Genomic DNA, 25,667 nt, shown 5'->3' on the forward strand with positions numbered 1-25,667 from the left:
GAGTTTAACAGAGCATGGGAAAACAAAATCCCGCAGTTTCTATCGCACTTGTTCCACCCCACTTCACCCACACACCAGCCGAGTGTGCCACTTGTCACTGACCCCTGCCTTGTCCCATTTTCTTTCACCCTTTGAGGTTGCACATGTGTGACAGCGCTGAGCAACGCCGCGCTCTCAGGCTGTTTGTTGCAATATAGTCGGGCACAGACCATGCAGAAATGTGACTGCCTTCCCGCATAGCTGGACACAGCGCAGAAAAAAAAAACTAATAAAAAGAAAAAGAAAACTTTTCATTGTTTCGGTGTGAGACTGAGGAAGCGGTGAAGGAGACAAGCAAGGTAGAAAGGCAGAGTGAAAGCAACCCAGGGAGGCAGACTGGGGTCAACATTTCATACGGAGGATAAAGGTTTGGGTTTGGGGACTCATTCATGATGCGAAGCCTGTTTGGACAGAAATCTATCAACACAACAGAAATAAATGCTACATATTTAATACAATCCACCAATAAAAATAACTTTGCCCCCTTCTTTGTTCTATTTAGACAGCTTGACAGTTTGTTTTAAAATGGCATTTTAAAATGACGAGACTCTGACCAAATTACGAAACGGCAATCCTGAAAAAAGTAACGATACGAAGCCGTCACTTAATTTTTTTAGTTTTTCAAGTCTGGTTCTATTGCTTCTTATCAGAAATCTAGGCTGTAAGGCATGTTGTGAAGTTTCGAATTTTTTGTGGCCTGTGCACAGCAAGAAGACTTATTTTTGTACTATACTATGTCTCTCATTGCGGATCGATTCCAGATCATTTCGCAGAAAAGAAAGAAAGGCAAACTCCACAATACCCCTATACCTTCTGTTATGCTTACATAGTATTGAGGTGTATGCTAGATAAAAACATATTGTTGAAAATATCTAAGTTAATTGTACAAAAATATTTAACAAATGCTTCTTTTTTCCCAAGGGTTGAAAAAGTTCCCAATAAATACAAGAGCAAAGGGTTAAGTTTGTTTTGTACAGTATGCTTCAAGGCTAACCTTGTTGGTTGATTTTTAATTACTGTATTGCTGTGGTCTAAATGTAAGCAACCACAAGTAGGAACTAAGCCTTCATTACAGATTTGCTGAGAAAATGATAAAATATTATGTATGAAATGAATCATTAGCATGGACCATTAAGTTCTCTATTTTAATTTAATTGAATTTGTCAGTAGTACCCTCTTTAACTGAAAACCAGTCATAACAGCTAAATTAAATAATAATTAAAGAAACAACTATTACAAGATTTGTGAGGAAGCTAAGGTGCTTTTTAAGCAGTACACAGTAATTTATTTAAATTGGATACCATACAACAGCAGTAGAAATTACACATAGTCTGTTTTGTATAAATTTAAGGCAAGATATATCCATACCAATCTAAAACTAATAGAAGAGCGGTTGAAAAATCCCAGTTCACCTGATTTTGATCATGATTAGACAGTGTTCTGCAGCTCCTTTCTGCATTACTTTCAGTTTTCATGTTGTGTTTTCGAAAACCTCGGAACTAACAAACCCGGATGGCTTGAATCCTTTTTCAGCAAGGTTATTCTTATTGTTTACTTAGTGTAAAAATTAGATTTCTGTATCAAATGTTCTATTTCTACGTGGCAAGAGAAGTGGAAAATGAAAAACAAGAAACCCCGAACCACCTTCAGCATTACTGTATTATCCATTTTGCTTATAAAATGTAAAAGCCTTTCTTGCAGACCATTATGCCAGTGTTTAGCATGGAAATAATAAGTTAAAAGAACCGTATGGAAAAGAAATTGTAATGAAGTACTTTTTGTTAATGGTCTTAGACCTGGAAGCACCAGTTCTCGAGCCAAAACATTCTGCACTTAGCTGCAGGGGTGGGCTTGCACAAATTTTTGGAAAGCATAATTAAGCAGCCAGCAGGGGGAGGTAAGATTAAAGGAAACATGTGGAAAACTTTGATACTGATTTTACAGTTGCAGAGCTTCATCCTGGGATTACATGCTAAAGCACAATCTCATTTACATGTTGACTGTAGAATACTTTAAAAAACAAATGTTACAATCTCCACACTCCTCTTGTGTTTTGGGGGAATATATCTCCCTGAGTGATCAGAAGCTCCTGTTACAACCATTTCTTAATTTTTGCCACATAAAATTAACACAATGTTTCCGGTTTGTTGGAGCCATAAGTACACATAATGCATTTTAATTTGATAGTTTTCCTCCTTTTTTCATTAATCAGAAATATTGACCTTTGGTGATGTCTGTGTGAATGATAATTGTTAACCTCTTAATTTCATGCATGCGATTTGACCATTATTTGGTTCATCTCACTGTTTTCTTGTTCAGAAAGGTTACCTATGCTTGGTAAACATGACAATAAATAATTGCTTGTACCGAGATAAACAAGATCTTTGAAGAAGCTGTCTACATTAATTATTTCCTAAATGAGGCATTCGAAGCTGTCAAGAAGGGCATTCTAAAGGTAAACTACTATTAAGATTTGATACCGTCTTATTTCATTTCACCCCTCAAGTATTTGTTTTTATAATATTCTTATCCCGTATAAAGATTTTTTGATAATTTTCACAATAGAATGTATGTGCACCTGTAATATTCTTAAACCAAAATGAAGTGATAATTAAAACATTTCTAGAATGTTAAAAGAGAAATGCCTGTTTCAAGCACTTTTAACACATTATTTGTACAACAACAATTCTGTAAAAGATCAAATATATCAATACAGTAGAATATAATAGTTTCTAACGATTAAAAATAGTAGGTCAAGATTCTGGATTAAGGTAATTCTTTTAACAAATTCAGTACACTTTTCAGAATGACTTCAATACGTATTTAAAAGCATATAAGTGCTAGTAATACACTAAACATGCAAAACTGAAGGTGAAATAAACATTTAAACCACAAAAATCAAGGTAGCCTTAGCAATAGGAATTTCATATGGGAAGGCAAAATTTAATCCTCAACAAAAAAAAAGTTTTTTTTTCAGAATTTTCAGTAAAGCATACAGGGCTACCTTCAGCTGCCTCTCATTTGTGTGTGGCTATTTTGTCTGAGTGGGGGGAGGTGTTATTCCGGCAGCTTCTTAGAGAGAAAGGATTAAGAAATATGTCCAAGGGCCCTTGAGGTTGGCCTTGTGCACCCAACAAAAACTGCTATGTGTGTAAAGCTGTTTACTGGGGAGCCTGAGCCACTACTCTGGGACAGATTGCAGTTCCTCCACCTTCTCAAGAGTGATGCCTTTTGCTGAGAGGCAGAATATAGATTTCACTGTGGAAAACTTTAATAAAGACCTGCATACAAAGTGAAAGGGGCTCTTCAGGCAAGCCTCAGTATCCCTTACCTGTTACTTAGTTTAATTATTTTGTTGCATACGATACAGTGTAATGTAATACTGTAGATGGGCACGCTGATAGGGGTCTCTTTTAATAGGGCTCTGAGATAAACCTTGTTTGAGAGGAACACAAATCTCAAGACCTAATGTACTAGAAAGTTGCTCTTACAAAGTACTTACACTTTCTTAGTCACATTAGACTGTGTTGGTTTCTACAGAGTTTATCATTATTTGCTTGCCTGTAAGGCTCTCCCACAAAACTGTTTGTGTTATGTCATGCAAATTTCTACATTTTTGCGTTTGATTTAGACTTGATAAAATCAACAGACTGGCCTGTACATGAGCAAGAAGGCAATTAAAAACAACACTTCCATGTTTATTGTAAGCAAGAAACGAAGTTTCGAAGTATTGTTGTTGACAGATTTACTTAAATGGTACTGCATGTTAGTGCTGCATGTATCCTACATCTGTTCTCCTTCTTATGTAATCAATACAACTTAAAGAGCTTTATAATACAGTAGGTATTTATTTGAGTAGTGCGTATTGTTTTGGTATGTTAAGAAAAAGAAAAAAAACGTTTCTCTCATTAATGGCAGAGTGGTCACATAGATATATTCTCACAGGACTGATAACAGACAAAAGGTTTAAAACTGTTTTGCTGACAGGATATATTTCTGAATCATACGTTATATTTAAAGTGTGCCAAGAGTGGTTTTCCACATTACTGACCTCAATTTAATAAGAGCTAGCATTTTTGGTGGAAACAGAGGATCACATTTGGAATTCATTATAGTTTAATGACAAATGTAAAAAATTAAATTTTTCTGGATGAGAAAGCGTAATGAATTTAATAGTTATTAATTTATTACAGCATAAGTACAATAGTTACAGATGTGCAACCTATAAATGGTATACAATATTACATGTGCCTTTTCTATGTAGCTTTACAAATGAAGCTTTTAACCATATTAGTTTATAATGCAAAATCATAGAAAGAACAAAAGAAAAGAACAAAAACTAAAATAAATTAAATAAGTGTAACTGCCTTGTATCCATATATAAATTGATTGTTATGTTCGTATATAATGTCTACGTTTGTAAATGAAAGAAGCAGAAAACAAGTCCTATTTTTTCCTATACAGTATAGTTTTTTTATTGAGTTTGTACTGTAAGCTTTTGGTTCCCAGATAATAAATAAAAACATAATATTCATCTACAAGGTATCAAGATACTGACTGGTTGTTGATTCAGAGTCATTTTGAAAGCAGAAATACATGCTATGTAAAAACAAACATAAAAAGAGACCTTAAGAATTAATCAGATGCAATGATTCTAATCTACAGTATATGAATCAGTTACACTTCCTGGTTCAAAACTAAGGTTTCCATGGCTATTGCTGCACCAATCACAGCAGTTCTTCATTGCAGTTGATTTGAATATCTCTGGGGCAGACTGCCTATTTAAACGAGCCGAGACACTTCACAGACAGGGAGTGGGCCAATTAATTCTGCCTGGGGCACTGCTTGTAGGTTAGCATTTGCTTATAGTGATAAATTGGTGCTTTGTATCCATGGTAAACTAACTCAGTGCCCCTATTTTGGATGGGCTTGCGGTGCTATGAATGGTGTCAGTGAGGATGCTAGGTGATTAAATGGGTTTGTTGCTTCTCTTTTGCAGGGTCACTTAACCAGTGTCTGTGTGAAATTAATTAAAAATCCAGCCCAGGTCACAGGCACTGAATGCCATTGCTAACGAACACCTATTTGGGGACTAAAGTAAGCACTGAATAAGAAACCACATCTCAGCAAAAATGCTGCAGATTTCCACTAAAAAGCATTCATTGTGCAGTTTTAAAATCCCTTCCCTTACCCCTCATTAGCCTCTAAACTGAAGTTGTCATATTTCTTGCTGAAATGTCTCTGGGAAACTGATACATGTATTGAACATAGTCAAAATGCTTCTCCACAGCACCAAACTCATTGTTTTTAAAAGTTGAGCTAATTTGCGTGCAAGTGCTCAAGTGTGAAAATATAAAGCCCATTTCTATGAATTTATTCTTCTTACGTAAGAAAAGAAGGAAGACGCCAGAGCTTTATTTATTTTAAAAATAAGAGTATTTGTTATTAGCATTGAAGTGTTACACTTTTTATGAACTTTATATTTACTGACACTTATGGTGCTAAGCATGTTTTATGGGCCATTCTAACTACATATTGGGACAGGTCATGTCTCTTAAATTAAAATGCATACTGTATCTAAGATGGTATGACCAGCCTCAATCTGATAGCATTTTGAAGGCTGAGCTTTTCTGTGCTGACATACAGAAGCTCAAATGTCAAATCTGTTTCAAAGAACTAATGCAGTTCCCCCCTGTTTTAAGCCAAACTGATGAGAGGAAAGGATGACCAACGTGCATGAGCTTTTCATAGAGGTCTATGAAAGACTACATTCACAGAACTCATCAGCATTGTCACCCCACTCTACTGACTGAAGCACTGGTTTAAAAATAGCTGCATGCAGAACTGTATGCACTTGTCATGTTCATGGAACATTTTATCCCTCCACATTCATCAAATTGGAACAAATCCTGTGCAGGCCCACTAAAACTCTTTCCTGACTTACTACAGTCGGCAAATTGATATTTTTCATGTTTATGCACATTTGGTCTGAATTTCATTTTGTTCACCACAGGGCTTGAAAATGAGATTGAATCTTCTTTTGGATTCATGTGTGAATAAAATTAAAAGCATGCCCACTTCATTCTTAGACTGAGGATCCTTTTAAAGTATTAGCTACCTTATTTGTAAACGGTGTGCCATTATAAATTAAGCTAATGTATTCTGGTCTGCTTTAAATGGCCAATTCCAAAATAAATTCCTACAATATAAGTGGAGGAGTATGCATACATTCAAATAAATGGGAAAGAACAAAATGAGAGGTTAAATGTCAAACACCTTAAGAGGTCTTCAGTTTTAAATCAAAGGACATGTCCATGGTCCAACCAGTTTTCCAAGGTCTTATCATTTTCTAAAATGGCCCTGTATTCCAATACAGCAACTTTTCCATATCTGAAGAGGTTTAGTTCTGTAATCATTCAATATCAGCCTACACAAGAGGAAAAGAGAATGTGATTCTATCAGCTATAATGAATTATATCAGCTTAAAATTAACTTCACTGTTCCTGTAAGATTTAGAATAAATTAAGTTTGCGGTGAGTTCTTTGAATGAACTGTTCAAATATGATTGATATGAGAGAAAAACTAAAGGAATCTATGTGGTTTGATCTGTGAAAGTGTTGTCCAGTGAATCAACATTGATTTGCTATCTGTTATTACCTGGATTCATAAAATTTAATATATTTCTCAAAACAAATATTTTGTTTATTTTTCTCTCTGGCATGCTTTGAAAACATGTAAAGAAAGATCAATGTAGTTGATGAATCTTGTCCTCTTTCATGCTGTAATGTGTGATTGAGAACAGTAGTTCCCACCCCGCAAGTCATCAGCACCCTGTTTGGATTAGTTCATCAGTTTTCAATTTAAGTTATGATCTTAAAATTGCATTATATATATATACTAAAGACTCTATGGTTATAATAAAAAAGATTAATGCTTAATATCTATTAACAAATGGTAACTTGACATGGTAAGTTAACATGGTATCACATGATACACTTGGCACTTCACATGTATGTTAGTTCCCTAAGCATGAACTACTGTATTTCTTATACACAAATGGGAAGAATGGTGGTGCAGTGGTTAGTATTTCTACCTTGCTGCGCTGGGTCCCAAGGTTCAGTTCTGAAGCTGAGGTGCTATCTGTGTGGAGTTTGTATGATCACCCGAATACCCCTGGGTGCTCCTTTTTCTTCCACTATCCAAAAATACACTTTTAAGTTACGTGGATTCTAGGAATATTGTGAGTGTGTGCGTGTTTTTTGTCTGTGTGTGTCCTGCAATGGACTAGCCTCCCATCCGTGTTGTATCATGCCTTACTCCCTTTGCTTGCTGGGATTGGCTCCCCTGTGGCCCTGGATTGGATAAAGCAGTTAGAGAATGTATGGATAAATGGATTGATGTTTAGAGACGTGTACATTTTTAATGTCACCTCACATTTGTACTTCAGATATGATTCTTAACAATGAGATCAATTAATATCTAATTAACATAACACAATATTCATAATTTGTCAAACGTTTTGCAGTTTATTCGATCTTAAAGGACAATGAAACATTCCTGCAAGTGGGAAAAAAAAAACTTTGGAGGGTCAGCTTGTACACATAGTTTTATAGCATCTGCAAAATCAATTGGCAATTTTTATTCTTGCAAACAATAATAACACCTGCTTAATGTCAGACTGCATTCTACTTTGTCGCTGCACTTGCTTCTAAAATGTATATACTATACAGTATGTGTTAAAAAAGGCAATACACCTACTTGTGGATTATATTGCATGATTACTGTAACTCTGCAACATGGTTTTCCTGTTAATATATACTGTAGGTGTATGAAAAAAAAACACTTGTCTGAAATGTTCATCCATTGGACACAGCCCAAACACGCAGTATACAAGCCCACTACTCCAAAAGGTTATTGCACATAATTTCAAAAATAAAATACCAAATGCAGTTTTTCAAGGCAACATATTCAGGTAGAATTTATCAAGCCATTTCAATAAAGTGCAGAACTGTTTTTTTTTTGTTTGAAATTGCTGGTGTTTATACCTTAGTGGATTTTTATAGTTTTTTTCTATTTCCTGGAAACGTGGGTTTCCTGAATTAGCACTAAGGACTCCACGATTCATTTTGTCATATAGTATGATATAGATTGCAAAGGAGAAACAAAAAACATCTTGTAAGCATGATATCCGGTAACAGGAGAGCTATAATATTATAGAAGCCTGTATCTTTGGCCAATGAGTGTTTTTTACCACCTGACATGATGTCCATCTGCAGTATTTCATTACATTATAACCTTTTCTATATTTGTGAGGTAGGGAACTATAGTTATATTCATAAATAACAAGATCATCAATACAGACCTACATCCCTTTTACTGACATGCTTTTTAATACATCACTGAGGGATTTACAGTATCTTCTGGGTCACGGATTTAACAACTTTCCCCTGTTTGGGAAGTCATTAAAGCTGTGCCAAACATAAGAGGAAGGATTAAAGATAAACAATGTAAAAACCTGCAATAGGTACCTGTTAATCAATACAAATGGACAGTGAACAAAATTATTTAAAAAAAGTGTTACTAACCAACATGCAAGTTGACACTCCCTCCTCCTAATCCCCTTCATATTGCCAGTCTTGAAGTGAAAGCTAATAATTTTGGTGGCTCCATGAAAAAAAGAAGCCAGAACCTTGAATCCCTGCCATCAGCCCCTTCATGATGAATAGGCCTAATGAATGCTAGTAAAGTGCTAGGAATCTGTGACCAGCTGCATCAAGGCAGGTAATACAGCTCAGATTTAATTGGGAGCAGGTATTGGAAGGCTGTATTACTTTAATTGGTAAGGGGTTTTCTAAATGGAAAAGACAAAGTATAATGGCCAAATTGTGCTGTACAATAGCACTTAGGCTAGGATTGTATGCATTCGCTAATCTGCCGAGGAATGAGGCAATTCTGAACAATTTTCTCAGTGAAACCAGCTCCAGAAAGCTTGTCCCTTTTGTTCTCTCTTGGGAAAATGTAAGATTGAAACAGAAAATACCTTTACCGAGGCAATCATTTGCCACGTGTAGAAAGCGGATACAGCAGCAAAGTATGGAAAAAAAAAGGATCTTTGTAGTACAATAAAGGATGGAAAAGGAGATAAAGCCTGGGATAAGAGTGGGCCTGTCATTGCATCCAATAGAGGAATAAAGTGATGACATTTACAGTGACAGATGAGACTGTAAAGAGAACTGGGGACAATTTAGACAGAGAAATTTGATATTTAAAAGACATGGCCATGATAATTAAAAGTAGCCTTGCATTAAACTGTTAAGCATGTCATTAATGACAGACGGGGTACTGGTGCCTTTTAAAATCTTAATGATGCACACAGGACAGGACAAAGAAATTGTTTTCCTAAATGCATTTTTATATGCTGCGTAGACAAAGTGTAGGGATTTGGATTTCATGTGCATGGAGGGGGGCACTAATGGTTGTGTGGGTTCACCAGTCAATGGACTGTATGCTTACAGTTGGGGATGTTTGAATTTTGTTTGGTGTTAATAATCATGTGTTTTAAATCAAGGAAGGATTAGAAAATTAGAAATATGTTTGACAAACATTTTATAAAGAAGAGATGCGTAAGAACACTTTTTATTTGATCATGGCATATAAAAATCCGAATTATAATAATATAGTAAATTCCTACAGATAATTTTTTAATGGAAAATGTTCCCATTTTGGACTATAGTTTCCATCAGTTCACTTGATTTCCTTTCATTGAATTAATGGTCTTTAATACACGTTTTTTTTAAATAATACAAGGTGTGAAGCGCTTAATGACAGATAGCCACATTAGGATAATCAATCATGCTTAGACGCATAAAGCACAGCATGCTGTTGAATGCATGTGATGCCCTAGGGCTTAAAGGAATGCCAAGAAAGATGTTTAGAAAATAAATCCATACATATATTTATTAAGAAAGTATATTCAACACATTTTCAATATGTACACACTTTCCCTGGAACGAAGCTATGGATCCTAACAACCAATTGCACCTGTGAAGTTAAAATAAATGTTTTTTATTGTCAATTGTGTCGCAGGTCAGGGAATTTAGGGGATTACATATCCTGAAAAGTCCAAAAAGGCCTGGCAGTGGGAGGAGAATAACAAAATGCAGTATAAAGGATGTGTTGAATAGGCTTTCCCAGGATTCCCAGGTGGGTTTCATGTATTGCTTAAAGCTGAAAGAGATACAGATATAGATTTCTGTGCCGGTCTCAGAAACAGCTTCTGTGTGAGACAGATTTGTCGCTGTGCTGAGGTAAAATCCACACAGAATTTTTTTAACATATGTCAACATCAGCTTTTCATTGCATGATACACAACTAAACAAACAGGAAATTGTAAAAAACAAGTTTTTATTTTTGTCTCTACTATCATACCCAAATTTGTTTCAGTGAACAGCATATTTTTTTCTACTTTTCAGTTACATTTAAATGTAAGAATGTTCCTAAGACATTAATAAAAAGAGATTGTGTTCTGAAGCTCTGTTTTAAGTGGTTAATAACTTAGAAATATAGTGTGCTTTGAAGTATACAACAACGTTAGCGTCAGCATAACAAAAACCCTTACACAAACATTGGACAAGGAGACACTGTTATGTTATTGTTACAGTATATGTTATCATTAAGTAGGAAGCGAGGACAAAAAAACTAAATAGCTCTGTGTTTTCCTAGATATGTCAAAAGCATACAGTAAACTTTAAGAGAAACATATTAATACGAAACAGCTTTGTGATAAAAATCTAAAACACAATATGATAATGATATGGAAAGTCATGTTTTTATGTTACTTCAAAAAATTGTAGGCAGATCACATAAATAAGCAGTTTTAAATAAAAGAAAAATAAGAATATGCAACAGAGTCTTTCTGGGATGAAAAACTAATTGTTCAGGTAAATTTTAATTGTCTACACTTCATGCTTCCCATAAACAGATATTCTTATTTTTGCTGATTATTATTTAAATAGACTAATAGGCTATTAGGCAATAACTGTTATTATTGTGATGATTATGGATCAGATTGATAATCTTTTTGCAGTCCTCTTATTTGTATAATAGGTTAATCTGAGTTAATTGGCGCCTCCAAAGTGGCCCTGTATGCATATGCTAGTGAATACATCTGTGTGTATACCTATCATTGGTATCCTGTCCAGGTATACTTTCAGTTTGCACCTTGTGCCTCCTGAAAGGGATGGGAAATTGATATTTATATTCCCAAACTAACACATAGACGTAACTCTCCACAACACCAAACTAAATTTAAACAGGAGTACTGAACACTCTCTTTTGCATCTTTCCCTCCACCCTCATGTAATCCTTTCAGCTACTTCTTCCCCAAGTGGGAGGGGAAGTCCAAAAGGCCCAGGCTTTATAGCCAGGCTATCATTTCTTCAGCCAAAGAGGTTAAACAGTCAAATGTGTTATCTCAGACAACCGCTCAACCTCTAAACTGTTCGATAAGCTCAAAGTTCTCAAATCAATTTTACTATCTTATTAACTTCTGCTTCGACCAGGAAGTGAGAACTCCATGTTTGTAGAAGACAGCACACAAATAACATGGCCCTGAAACTCTATTAAAAAAAATCAAGCACTATTTTGTATTTGTGGTAGTCCTGGGTACTGTACATGTGATATTGTACACAACCACAAAATGTAATTGGCCTGCATATGGGAATTTCATTATCAATGATCTACAGTATGCTGCTTCTTTTAATTATATTTGTTTCTTTTAAACTTTTATTCCCAGCTCTGTACATGTCGTTTGATAAAATATTAAGTATGCAGTCTCCCATGGTTTGTGGCAATGATATGTCAAATCAATCCTCTCATCAAGAGTCAATTTGAGAAAAATAGTGTATTGTTTGGTATTTTTTAATATTAGTTCAGGTGGGTAGCTCACCGAAACTAAAATTATTCTGCAGTTAGGATCACACATTCTCCCTTCCCTTAACGACAGATTACTGTTCTTTTAAATTTTCTCCATTCATTGGAAGTTTCATTTCACACCTCTCTGCACCCATTCTGACTTCACACCTCTTGATTGGCCTCTCTTTCTGTCCCCTGCTCCCGCCTCTCACTCCTCCTCCCTCCCAACCTTTGTTCTCCCGCTACTTTACCTTTGCCTACTGCCCTGTCTCTCTCACACCTGAAGAAGGCTCCACGGCCGAAACGTTGTGTTCTCTTTCTTCTTTTTTTCAGCATGGAATAAACCTATTACTTGTTTTTTTAATAGTATGCTATTAAGCGTAACTTATGAAGTAAGCTATAATTCCATATTCTCTTATCCTAGACTTCTTATGGATTGTTTTTTTGACACAAACTTTGTAATTGTAATATTTTTTTTCAATTCATTGCTTTTAAAATGGGATAATTTATGTGAATTTGATTTTCATATGTCACCTTTTTCTAATTTTTCTAGTCAGTTTCTGTAATAGTGTTATTAACTGCGAATGCTGGCTTTATTTATTACCTTGATCTTTCTAATCTTAGAAAATCTGTTATCTTAAGAACATTATTTCAAACCTATCATATATGTAAACTACAGTATATAGTCTTGTATTACATTGGAGATTTTAATAAATGTTATTTTGGTTAGAATGATATCACTGTTTTACAATATTCCATTGTATGTGATGGAGTAGATTACTAGAGCAATATATGATTAATGTTACAGAATTGAAATTGTTTATAATTTAAGCAAATATTTATGATAATTTAACATTAAGAAAAGATCAAGAAAATAGATTTAGAAAAGATTTTGAAAAATACAATTTACACTCTGCATGTTTCCAGACTTCAACACAATTTAAGAACTTGTTTATGTAATAAAGCTGATTCTATTTTGAACATATCATTACATATTCATATATTTTGATAATAATTTAATCAGTACATTCCAGAGTGAGGCTTTACTGTACATAGGTATCATTGTTTTTTGCTAAATATCCCTGTCTGTAACGGACACGGATTTGAATCCGTGTCGGATCTTGTAGAAGACCCTATGCGATGCGGTAAGAGCTGGAGAAAACAGGAGGCGTGGTAAAAAGGAACACACAGGGGTTTAATAGTGCACAAAATAATAGTGACCGTCCGTGAGACAGTGTACGGGGAAGACAAAATGGCATCCAAATCCAAACGGGTCCAAGGGCAGGTCAAAGCACGGTCCGAAAGTCCATAAACTGGAAATCCATCCTGGAACGTGACAAAGTTAAAATCCCCGGGAGGGGGGAGCACACAGACAAACGAAACATGGAGGTCCAAGGGTGACGGGGTGACGGGGCGAGATCCTCCAGACCCCGGGCTCAGGAAACGGGAGGTGTCCGTGATGAGGCCTATGCCCTCAGGAGACGGACATAGGGTTTCCTGGTGCTAGGCGGGCCTCGCGACATCTTTCCCTAATGATGAGCCCCGAGGACTGGAGGAGCTGGTCTTTAAATAATAACACTAAAAGGGTACACCTGGAGAGCTAAATGACACGAACAATAATGAGCAGTGGAGCGCCCTCTAGGGAGGGATGTCGGGAGTGACACTGTCTGCCTCTTGGAACCCTTAAACTTTAAGCAGTTCTCTACAATATATGGTATGCTGTGACTGTAATTAATTCTTAATTGATCTTCATTAATGCCTTGATAAATTAGTTGATATTTTACTCAGATTCATAGAACTAAACCAGTACTTTTTTGTGTGCAAATCACTAAACATTTTGTGATTTCATTTTACTATAAATGTATGTGGCCTTGTTTTAGTGTGCTGAAGCTGTACATTAAAGCTGAGCTCAGTACAGCTTTGTCAGTATAATTTAAAGTTTTGAATAACAAATGAAGAGAGTGCAAACTCCTTTGCTCAAGAAACACTGGAAAATTGGTTGTAACATCACATTAACATGTTACTATACTGTATAATCTGTCATCTAAAAAACACTCATAAACCTGTATTCAAAGATCTTCTGTATCACACATTTCTGCATTGTTAACTTAAGCAAGAACATGCAAAATACACTGAATGAATTAATGACAGTCGATAGCACTTGCAATCATTAAGTTTATACCATCTGTAGCTCTTCTTAATTTCCCATGATTTGCATTTACTATTACAAATTTTCAGTGTTAGTCTGTGTTTTGCTCACAATATCATTTGGCATCCTATTTCAGGAAAAGCCCCGTGAAGTGATTTCTTAAAGCAGATTGTGAGAAACTGCGTTAAGGAAGCAAATTAGAGTTGTAGGCTTTGCACAATTCTAACATATTTCCCAATCTCATTTCCTTAACATTGAGCCTCGAGCTAACTCTTTTATTGTATTCCAGTAAAATGAGAATAAAAATCTACCTGCAAGTGGACACATAAACAAACGTTAAGATATGTAACCAATAAGAATTACTTAAAGTAATAAAACCACTAACTGTTATGTAATTGGTGTATAGATCAGAAAAGGGAATAATCTGATCTGATACATTTTCTGTTATAGAACATGAACATAAAAACATACAGTAAGTATAGTAACAAACAAGAGGAAGCCATTTGGCTTATTGATTTAGTTGTTGATCCAAGAATCTGATCCAACTGAACATCCAGTGGCATCGTCTTTTTAACATAGCGGGCAGTGGTTGCATCACAAAAATTGTGCACTGTTCAGTGTTAGAAATTAAAGATAACTAGGTCTTTTCCATATGTTTTGAACCAACAAAATACAGTTGTTACAACCAGTTTCGATGGGCATCCATTATATACTGTAATTCAACTGTAGGATTAAGATCTCCCTAAGGTCTTTCTACACAGCCTTGTCTTTTGCTCTAATTGTCACTTCTGCAAGCTTCTTAATTTCATCATTCCATCTTCCCTGAGGCCTCCCAGTTGATCTTCTTCAGTTGAATTTTTAGGCCCTATGCTTTTGTCGTTGTCTTTCTGAAAGTGACTTTCTGCCCCAGTTTTAGGTTTTAGCAGATCAAAGCAGGTTTTATATTTGACTGTATTTGTTCCATCCAAGGTTGACAAGCTTTCCAGTCTCAGTCATTGAATGTTGTAGCTCTTCCAAAGTTGCTATTGGTCTCACAGTGGAATTCCTAAACTATCCTCTTTGCTCATTTTGAAAGCACAGGCAGATCTAGGCAGTACATGTACTGTAAGTGGTATTGTACACCGTCCAATTTTTAATGGTTGATTTCACTGTTCTCAAAGGAATCTTCAGTATCACTGATTTCTTTATTGCCTGTTCCAGATCTGTGCATTTCTACAACTTTATGCTTGAGCTATTTGAACCTTGGTCTTCATGGCAGAAATGTTTCTTGCAATTCATTACCTAACAGACGGACCTTACAGAGATAAGTGTATAGTATTTATTCTGAACTCATATGAACCACTATTGCTGGATACAGACAGAGACCATTCAATTAATTGTGTGATTTATCAAAGTGATTTTGTGATCCAAAACCAATTAGGTATTTCATAGAAAATATAGTGAATATCAACTTATTTATTTTATCATTTTTGAGCTGTTTTTGCAGTTTTTTCAGAAATTTGATTTTTAGCCATAAAAACAGTCAAATTTTGATTAAAATATTAACTTTAAAAAATGTGCCCACATCATTTGTAAACATAGGAAATAGAGCATTATTGGAAGAAGTATTGTAAACTGTTTTAAGTTCTCAATGTATTTAAATCTTGAAGTATTCAAATACATTAGCAAATGATTTAAAGACATCAACGTAATCTCTAAGTGAATTAGATGAATATAATATTTGGTTTCTTATAGCTGACTAATGTATTTTTATCCAAGTGTCAAATGTGCAATGCAAAATCTTTTTCTCTACAAAACATATTTGTTTTTAAAGCTAATAGATATTTAGGATCCCCAGTGATCAAACTGAATGAACACCTTATCAGTGTTTCTGAAGTGATAGGTACAGAACCTAAAAGAACATTTTAATTCACAGAAACAGTGACTTCAACATATTCTTGACTGCAAAAAGGCAACTTGTCTTCTTGTAGGTAATAAAAGGTTGATAATTAGCTATTTTTCTTCCAATCACAGAAGGCTGAGAGAACAGCAGATCACTGTCAGGAAATGGGAAACAGCTTTCATGGAGACACTTGCTCACACTGTGATGAGACATCCACATTCGTCTCTAAAACGTACCATAATGCCTCTTAAATAAAAAGTCACTTCCAGATATTTCAAGAAGAATTTGAGATATCCCCAAAAATCAAAATATTTTGATTTGCATTTCAGATGTCTCAAACTGTATATTAAATATATTATTTTATGTTATGTTTCACATAAAACAATGTCTTTGACAAGGTTTTAAAAATATCTTTAAAAAATTACAATGGAGCCTCACCACGCCCTAATATCAGCAAAATATAAACACGAACCAAAACAATGTTTACATGTCTAATGCTTTCATGGAAACATATGACAAACTAAAAGATTCCGTTAAAAGCTGATAATCTTATGTATACCCTGTGTCACAACATAGAGGTACCCTACTGTAGACATTTTTTAGGCCAGAAAAACTGCAATCCTTCTTTCACCTTGAGAAACCCAAAAGCTAAGCTTAGTAATATACAGGATTATCAATATTGAAAATGCACATTTTGTTAAGTGTTTCAAATGAAAACTCTTAACTGCATATAAATATCATTATAACATACACTTTAGAACATTGTAAAGCATAGCAAAATCAGAGTTCACACCACATACAAAAAAATTGGTCTTTATGTATCCAAGCATTGTTAAGGAATTGCACTCCTCATAGTACTTTTGTGAAATGTATGGCTCATTACAATTTATAGAATGTAAGTTCTTTTAGACAGAGATTTAGTGAAGCAATTTGTTATATTTCATCTTGAATTGAAGGCTCTTGGGATCCTGTTCAGTCCTTAACATGTCCAGCAATGACGCTTCTTCTTATTTGTCTGCTCCATCACCAGGTTGGTCTCCTCACTCTTATAAAGATTTGACATACCCTTTTTTGGCTGTAACCTTTGGACTTTTTTCTCCAACCTCATGTTTCTGTAAGCTTATACAGTACCTCTATACTTTGTTTTATGTTCATATTCAAGGTAGGCTTTACGTCGATCATTTCAATACAGGCTGAACCCATTGGCAAAAGATCTTTCCTTTAAGATGTTATTTTATGGAGATACTGTATAGTGTATACATATTATTTTAGGGTGATGTTTGTAGAGTGTGCTTTGACAAGAACTTGTTAACTCAGTGATTAGGTTAGAATCTACGTAGAATGCTAGTGATTCTGTTTACAAGGATACATAGAAGCTGTGAATTAACTTCCCTTTTATTAAGGACATGATCCAAAAAATGAGGTCAGATTTGTGAGCATAAATAAATACCTTTTATGTCTCAGACATGTTATATTATTCCATTCTGAATTCCACAGTGACATTGTGAGAATATTTTGATGTGCCTGATTGAATGCATCATAATGAATTATAGTTTTAGATTTTAATAAACAATAATTCAGAGTATCCAGATTTCATCTCCTAATTTCAAATCCCAAATGTTTTTCTAAACCATGTCGCATACTGTGGATGTTTGACTATAAAAAGTTTAGTTAAAGAAGAATACATTCTAATATTTCATTTAGTACAAAAATACATTTTCTTGACAATGGAAACAGAAGTAAAGCAAAATACCCGAAAACGAGCATATACTGTACAAATGGAACTACAGAAAACATCTTTGCATTTCCAGATATTGCAGTGGTTTATAACCTATTTTAGAGTTCTTACATAATTGGTGCTATTTGACAGTGACACATGCTTTTAATGAAATTGCAGGGTTTGACGTGCCTTATACTCTGCTGCCTTTTGTTATACAATGCAATGCACTTTTTTGCTAGAACTAACAGAAAGTCAATAGGTAACCAAGTAAATAAAAGAATATAGGCAAATTAGTCCAACACAGTGAAAGAAAAAGAACCATACCATTAACAGCATTATTATTTATAGCATCTTACTATCCATTAAACTCTTTATATGGTATTGAAATATTTTTCAGATAAGATGTATTTTAATAACAGTGAAGTACAGAATATTAGCAACACTGATGGGATATACATTAACTAACTATTAAGGTTGGGGATTGTTTTAATTGTGTTTATTAGTCTTGAGGCGTCTTGCCAAGGATTTACTGCAGCCCTTTCAAGTTGCTACTATTCCATGTAAAATGCTCGGTGAACTGGATTTAATCTTTATAATTGACTTGGTCAGTCCAAGATTTTCCAATTTTCTTTTCTTATGAATTTCTTAGTTGCATTTGGCTTATATCATTTGGGTTATTGTCATGATGCCTGGTGAAAAGCCAACCAACTAGTATGGAAGCTGTTTTACTTACTAGGCAGTTCATAACCTAGGTCCATGTTTTACTGTTCAATCCATGTCTTTGGATTGTGAATACGTGATCCATCCTAGCCGTCTCTGTTCAAGATTAAAACGTTTTTTATAGCCTGTCAATGCAGGGTATTCTTTTGATCTAATCACATGTTTTTAGTTTGATTCCAGAGCAACGGTATTTTGTACTATGGTGAGTAAAACTGTAGGCAATATTCTAAATAAAGTATTAATGAAGTATTGTCACGCCCTCTGCAGCCAGAGGGCGCTCCTTCTCTGTCCTGTCCCTAGTTTCCGGTCTGCTGTCCTTCCTGTCCCTCTCTTTTCCTTGGGCTATATATTTCCGGGTCTTGCACTCTGTCCTCGCTCAGCATTGACGTTCGGATGTCCTGAGACCCGCCTAGCACCAGGGCGCCCCACGTCCGCTCCCTGAGGGCATAGGTTTCTATACGGCATTCCTGAACTCTTTGCACTAACGAGCCCGGGCCTTTTTCCCGTCTCGCCGCTACGCATATGGGTCTTTTTCCGCTCTCCTGCTCCCCACGGTTTGTCCCTTTGGACGTCCGTGACAAGTATGAAACAGAAGTTCAGGAAGAAATTTAAATCCTGACCTCACACACGTCTGCTTGCCTACTGTCATGATCCTCATCCCTCCTCTTAAGAGCGCTCCAACCCTTTCGTATTTCGTTGATTATGTGCACCTGCGCTCTGTTTGTCTTTCATTATTTTAGCCTGGGGCTGTTGCTATTCCTGGCTCAGCATTGGGAGATGGACGCCTGGAAGCCCGCCTACCAGCGGGTCCATGAGAGACCCGATGGCATAGGCTTCATCACGGTGTCCTGACCATCTGAGACCGGGACTCGGAGCGCCTGGCCTTGTTATCCTGTTTTTATCTTCCTGGTTCCCTGTTCTTGTTCCGGATCCCGTTCCGGATTTTAACTTTGTCTGTCTTGGATGGATCACCTGGTTCCTGGATTTTAGAATATACCCCGGATTTCCCATTTTGGACTTCCCTGGACTTGTTTGCTTCGCCATTGCCCCCCAAGCACCAGATCACCGCCCCCTGTCAGTCAACCCATCCTAATCCTGCTGTACCTTCCCCTGATGTCCTTCTCCATTTACTTCCAGATTATACCGTCTGCACAGGGTTCTGAACTACACCTCACGGGAGCCTGGACAGGCTCTCGTTACACCTACTTACAGTATTTAAAATCACAAACCATTATGATTTTCTGGGTCCTTTAAGAAGTCCTGATTGTGGCTGTGTCATCAGCAAACATAACGAGATGTCTATGTGTTTGCTCTTACAATCATTAGTGTACAAATGTACTATGCAGTAGGGAGGATGTATACGGAATGCAAGGGGTTATTTGTGGAGAGATGTGAGAGCAACTGGACTGTAACGGTTAAGATCACTTGGCCTGGCAGTTTTTGGAATGGGAATAATTGTAATTTCTTTCACAGACTGGAGATGATTTGTAAATTTAAAGGCATGTGAAAAAACAAACTAACTATATCACATAACTGATCTGCACAACATTGCAGAACTCTTCCACACACATTACCTGGACCTGCATTTTTTCCTACATTAATTCTCCTAAATTGCCTATACACCTCTGCTGTGTCAATTTAAATAAACTCTCCAGATACTTTGAGATCAGTAATTTTACCTGACATGGTTGTGAGTTTTAATTCAAAACAGGTATAAAACACATTTAAATCATTTGCCAGCTGTTGCCCATCCATCCCATTTAACACAGGTATGGTATTACCATTACATTTCTAACAGAAATTAGCTGTGGATTTAATGCTCTGCCATGCTAACTAACCCTTAGAACTTTTCAGTTTCAGATTTCTGGTTTTGAATAAAACATTAAAACAAGTTTAAACAAATGTGTATATATAATTTTGTAATTTTGTAATTTTGTAATTTCACAAAACCAGACACTACAGTGTCACTTTCATGAGCATGAGGCAGTGTACAGGCCTGTGTATGGATAAACCTTATTTATGCAGGTTTTATTAAGCTTGCTCCAACTATACACTTGAAAAAGCTCCTGCATTTGAAATAATTAAGGATAATTCAGGCATTTTTTCTTTAGCTCAGTTTTAGTCATTTCCTGATTTTGCTTATAAAAATCATTTTACAAACTGAAATAAACAGCAAAATATATTCATTCCAATGGCTTTTCACTGGTATTATTTCATTTGCACATTTCGTCAAACCTCTCTTTATTGTATTATTTTTCTATTTCATTGCTTATGTTTTATTTTGAAGCAGTGTCTAATATTTGCATAGATATGAGGTGTTTAAAATCTCCTCTACTTAAGCACAATCCAGGAGATTGCATTAACTATCTTCCCTTGGCACTGTAACATCAGAACTCACAGTCAGAAGTAGGACCCACCTTTCAGACAGCTGGAGTTTCAGCATGAAAGGCTCCTCAACTGAACCTCACATCTCTGTAGGAACTCAGAGGTCATACATATTCATGAGCCTTCTGGTGCAAAGCCTGTGCAAATCAACAGCAGGTTAAAAGTTGCTTTAACTTAGTTATTTACAATTGAGAAAAAAGTGAAGAAAATATGTTTTAACATATATGTACTCATCAATATCTGACTAAATACAATCTACATACAAAACTCTGATTTCAGTGTACTCAAGTACCAGCACAATTGTTGCTAGTTGTGATTCTTGTGCTGTGGTGTACATGCAGTTCTTTCCGCAGCACTGTCTAGACTATTAGTATCTACCTAAAGTTTAACTCTGTGGTTGGATGGTCACTTTCATAGACATGTGAATAAAGACAAAGGGTACAAATAATAAATTTGTTGGATTTTATTTCTTCATACTAACCGCAAGTACAGAGCAACTGTAACTGTATTTGTTACTGTAACAGCAGTTTTAGTTTGCTATTGAACTGCATACTTGTCATAATTTATGGAAAAGCCTTTTTGTTTATATACAAATGACCCTTCAAAACAAATGTTACTTTGTAGAGTGGTTAGCTACTAAGTAAGCCACGTACAGGTATAATTGACCACAGTTATTAATCACCCTTTACTAGAGAGCCAACTAATACCATGAAAAATAAAATGTTTTTTTTCTTTTTGTATTGCAGGTAGAACATTCTAAATTAGCATGATTTTAATATTGGCTTAATGAGTAATGCACTTCTGAATTCACAAACAGTTCAATTTTCATTCATGTTTATTTGTAAATACTCATCCCAATTTCTGTATTGTTGTTTGTTTTTAAGGAATGACTGAAGTACACAGCTTTATCTGTAATAAATGAGTACAAAAGAACATTTTTGCAGTTAACTGTTCCTCTTTTTAGCTTGTGGTTTGCCCAGTGCTTTGTTCTAAACAAATTCTGTTCTTAAATCCCCACAAGCATGCCATAGCTCACTGTCTGGGAATAAATGTTCCTGGTAGAAGCCTGCAGACTTGAGAAGATCCACAATTGACTTTCAGTAGTGGAATCAGCTGTCAAATAATTTATATTTGGAATTTAAAAATATATTTTAAAACTAGCAGCTTGAAAGCATGTGCTGTGCAATTGAAATTCTACTATAACTTTACTATTACTTTTTATAAAAAGTTCACTTTTTACTGTGATATTTTACTGAGATTTACTGTTTCCGTTTAGACTTGTCATTTATTTACATGATCTTTTTGTCAACTAAATACAATAGTTATGTTTATTCCATGTACAGTATGGGTATTACATTTACAGTAGTTTTGTTTCATTTGTTTTATATAAATGTAAAAAAATATATAAATATTATATTCTCAATTTGACTAGAAAATATCTATTCTCTTAAATATTTCCAGTTTTAATACTGTAGTTTTATTTTCTCTCAGGGCATGTAATAGAATCCATATTGTGAAGTCTCATTTTGAAGTTGTAGCTAGTCAAACTGTTTGAAATGACATCTGTCATGAGTGACAACCTTCAAAATTATGTTTTAACATACTCTAATTTCTGCAAAAAAGAATTTAACTAAAACCAGCATTTTTTCCTATATGAATCCTGACCTGATATCCTAATCATTGTTCAATTACAATTCTATCACAGTTCACAACATTTTGTTTGAATTTATCATCCATACACGTTATAGCTACATATCTGATAAAATATTTATTTATCCTTTCCTGGTCTAAGTTAGGAGAGCAGTTAGAAAATAAAGAATTGTAATATTCATTACATAGAATAACCTTGTAAATCTGCTAATGGTGTTACTAACTGAAGTTAGGAGCATAGGTGCCTTTACGGCATAATGATGCTATGAATAAAATAGCATTATTTCTTTTCATTTTATGTTACAGAAACATAAGAAAGTTTGCAGGTGAGAGGAGGCTCGTTGACCCTTTATAACTCATTCAGTTGTTTTACTTAATGATCCAAGAAGCCCACTGACACTCTTCTTGCCAACGTTTGGCAGTCCTTCCTATTTTTGTCCCCAACTCCTCACCTAAATTAAAGAAAAAGTTCAGCTTGGCTTTGCCAGCCTCTTTAAAAATACAGAACACTTTCTATGAATGTGCTTTTGTTGCCACGGTTTGCCATGGACATGGTTAATCCTAACTTCACAATTTTAGTACTCACAATTTCTTATAAAATTAGATAAATGTAAGGTTAGCTATTAGGTTTATTGCCTGTATCATTTGAAGGAATAAGTTGTGTAATTTTCCATCTTGCCTGTATAACCATTAATGTATTACTATAAAAGTTAAGAGGATTGTCTATGACAATTTGAATTGCCTTTAGCACAATTCTATTAATCTTAGCTGGGATAAATTGTTCATGGGTCCTATCTGCTTCTGTTATCTGCAGGTCTTCATAACGTTGCTTTTACTAAGGTGTAACCAATCAACTGTTTCTCCCAGCCATCTATGACAGTACATTGCGGGTGTGTAGCTTAGACACCGGTCAGAAAAAGAAAGTACAGGCATTTGCAGGGGACATGAAAGTCAGACCTGCTGCAGCTGTGTTCGATCATTGCTCTGTGTAAAAAGGTTCAGGGCACAGGTGTAATAGTCTAATTGGCTAGCCATGGATAGTTTAGGGTTATGGTTAGACCAGGGAAAAGGTTATTAATTTCCCATAGGGATGCAGGGAAAAGCAGATTGGCTCTCCCTAAAGTTAAGAGGGACTTTTCCTAATGGCAAAGATTAAAAAAGGAGAAGCAAAGCGCAGCTCTCCCATCATCTAAAACTACGTTTACAGTGGAATCTGGTAAGGGAAAAGCAGGGTATGTACCAAATCATGAAGAAAGGTTTTTATACCAGGGTTGGTCTGGCCTCAGTTCCGGTTTCACATTTTGTCGCAATTTACAGTGATATCATCATCATTAATTATTTGTCTGTTTTGTTTGTTATGCAAATCAGAGTATTCATCACTATTTGTAGGAGCCACTACAGTTCCTACATGATCTACATGTTCAGTTGCAGCTTTGCACTTTCTAGTTTGTCAGTATAAAAAAATCCCACATTATTGTGGATTTATCCTTCCTTCGTGCTTTCTTCATCTGGCAAAAATATTAATTGGCATCAGAGTTTTGTGGTTAGTAGCCTTTCCTGCACTATTAAGCATTTTGTACTTACAGTATGGCATATCCCTCAATTTGACCCGTGTGGAATCTGAAAGGTTTGACCCATTTCTGGTTTCAATTTGTTTATTTCTCTGTTGATAATAATAAAAAAGTGCAATGCAGCCAGCCCTCCTATGTTGTCTATCATTATTGAACAATGTGTACTCACAACAAAATTAATTCCCATTTCCTGGAGTTATCCAAGGTTCAGCTGCGTATTGAACTAAGTAGTGGTGTCTCAGTCCAATAACATTTTGGAAAACCGAAAGCTCTTTTCAAGGATGCAACGGTTTCATACTGTAGGTTTCTTAACACTGAAATGAAATGTGACAACATTTTACATTAATGACTGAAGGAAAATGATCTCATTATTACAAAGATAAGGAAAATAGTTACAAATGTTTGGATGTTATAAAATATACTTTGTATTTATATTTCTTTGTGAAATAAAACAGAACATACTGTAGTTTAGATAATCAACAGTAATGTTTTTTTGGTGTCTTCTGTAAAATTATGATATCTTAGATTCTGAATCAAACATGTTTGCCTTTAAAGTGCTTAACAGATGCACAATACATTTGATTATTTAATTTAGTTGTGTTATTTCCAGTATTGTGGCCAATTTCCTCTTTGTCCTCGCTTTCTAGGAAGACATTAACTCACAGACCTCTTTATTATGAACTATAAACTCATAAAAGATGCTAAAAATGGAGACATTTGGATTGCGTGGAGGACAGAAAACAATTATGCATGGGATACAATACCAGCCTCGACTTCCATGCGCATAGCTGTTCATTCAAGTAGTCAGTAACAAGTAGTTAATTGATGCAAGGATCTCATCCAGCTGGTTCTTGAAACAAGCCAGGGTATTGGCTTCAACACCATGGCTTTTTAACCTGTTCCATAATCCCACAGTACTTAGGTTAAATATATGTCTTTTGTTCCTGGTTTTACTTTGTCAGTGCCTTTGAGTATTTTGAATACTTTTATCAGTAAACATCTCTGATCAAAACTAAAAAGCTTCAGTTCCTTCATCCTGTCAGAGTAGGGCATTCCAGAGCGAGGCCTTACTACTGTGCTACAGTCTTAACATAACATTCTTTGATTCACATTCTATCTTTATAACTATATGTATCTTCTTCTTGCTCATCATTTCCTATTCATTTATTGTTTGTTTTTATTACCTAAATGCAAAACCTTGTACTACATTAAAGATATTCCATGCTGAAAAAAAGAAGAAAGAGAACACAATGTTTCAGCTGTGGACCCTTCTTCAGGTGTGAAGGCTCCACGGCCGAAACGTTGTGTTCTCTTTCTTCTTTTTTTCAGCATGGAATAAACCTATTACTTGTTCCTTTGCAGCCTTACGCATGCTTACGCAGCTACCCACCTGAACTACTACCGCCTACATTAAAGATAATCTGTAAGGTGTTTCCCCAGTCTTAAATTTTATGTAAATCTTTTTCATTTAATTTGCTGCTTCTATAGTGTTTGCACAACCTCCCAATTTGGTATTATCTGCAAACTTGACTAGTTTACTAATTATTCTAATTACTGATAATCTAAATTATTTATATACATTAAGAAGAGCAGTGGTTCTAGTACAGATCCATGTGGATCCAGAGCCAAAATATTGTT

The 25,667-nt window shown here is 35.4% G+C and overlaps 1 long non-coding RNA gene across 1 annotated transcript; it reads left to right on the forward strand.

Moving 5' to 3' along the window:
* Positions 1-16,429: 16,429 nt before the first annotated feature.
* On the forward strand, positions 16,430-20,087 carry LOC138223147 (uncharacterized). Its single transcript, XR_011181664.1, has 2 exons — positions 16,430-17,013; positions 19,164-20,087. It is a non-coding gene; the product is annotated as an uncharacterized lncRNA (long non-coding RNA).
* The last annotated feature ends 5,580 nt before the right edge of the window (positions 20,088-25,667 follow it).

Source organism: Lepisosteus oculatus, chromosome 15 (genome assembly GCF_040954835.1).
Source record: "Lepisosteus oculatus isolate fLepOcu1 chromosome 15, fLepOcu1.hap2, whole genome shotgun sequence".
Lineage (NCBI taxonomy): Eukaryota > Metazoa > Chordata > Actinopteri > Semionotiformes > Lepisosteidae > Lepisosteus > Lepisosteus oculatus.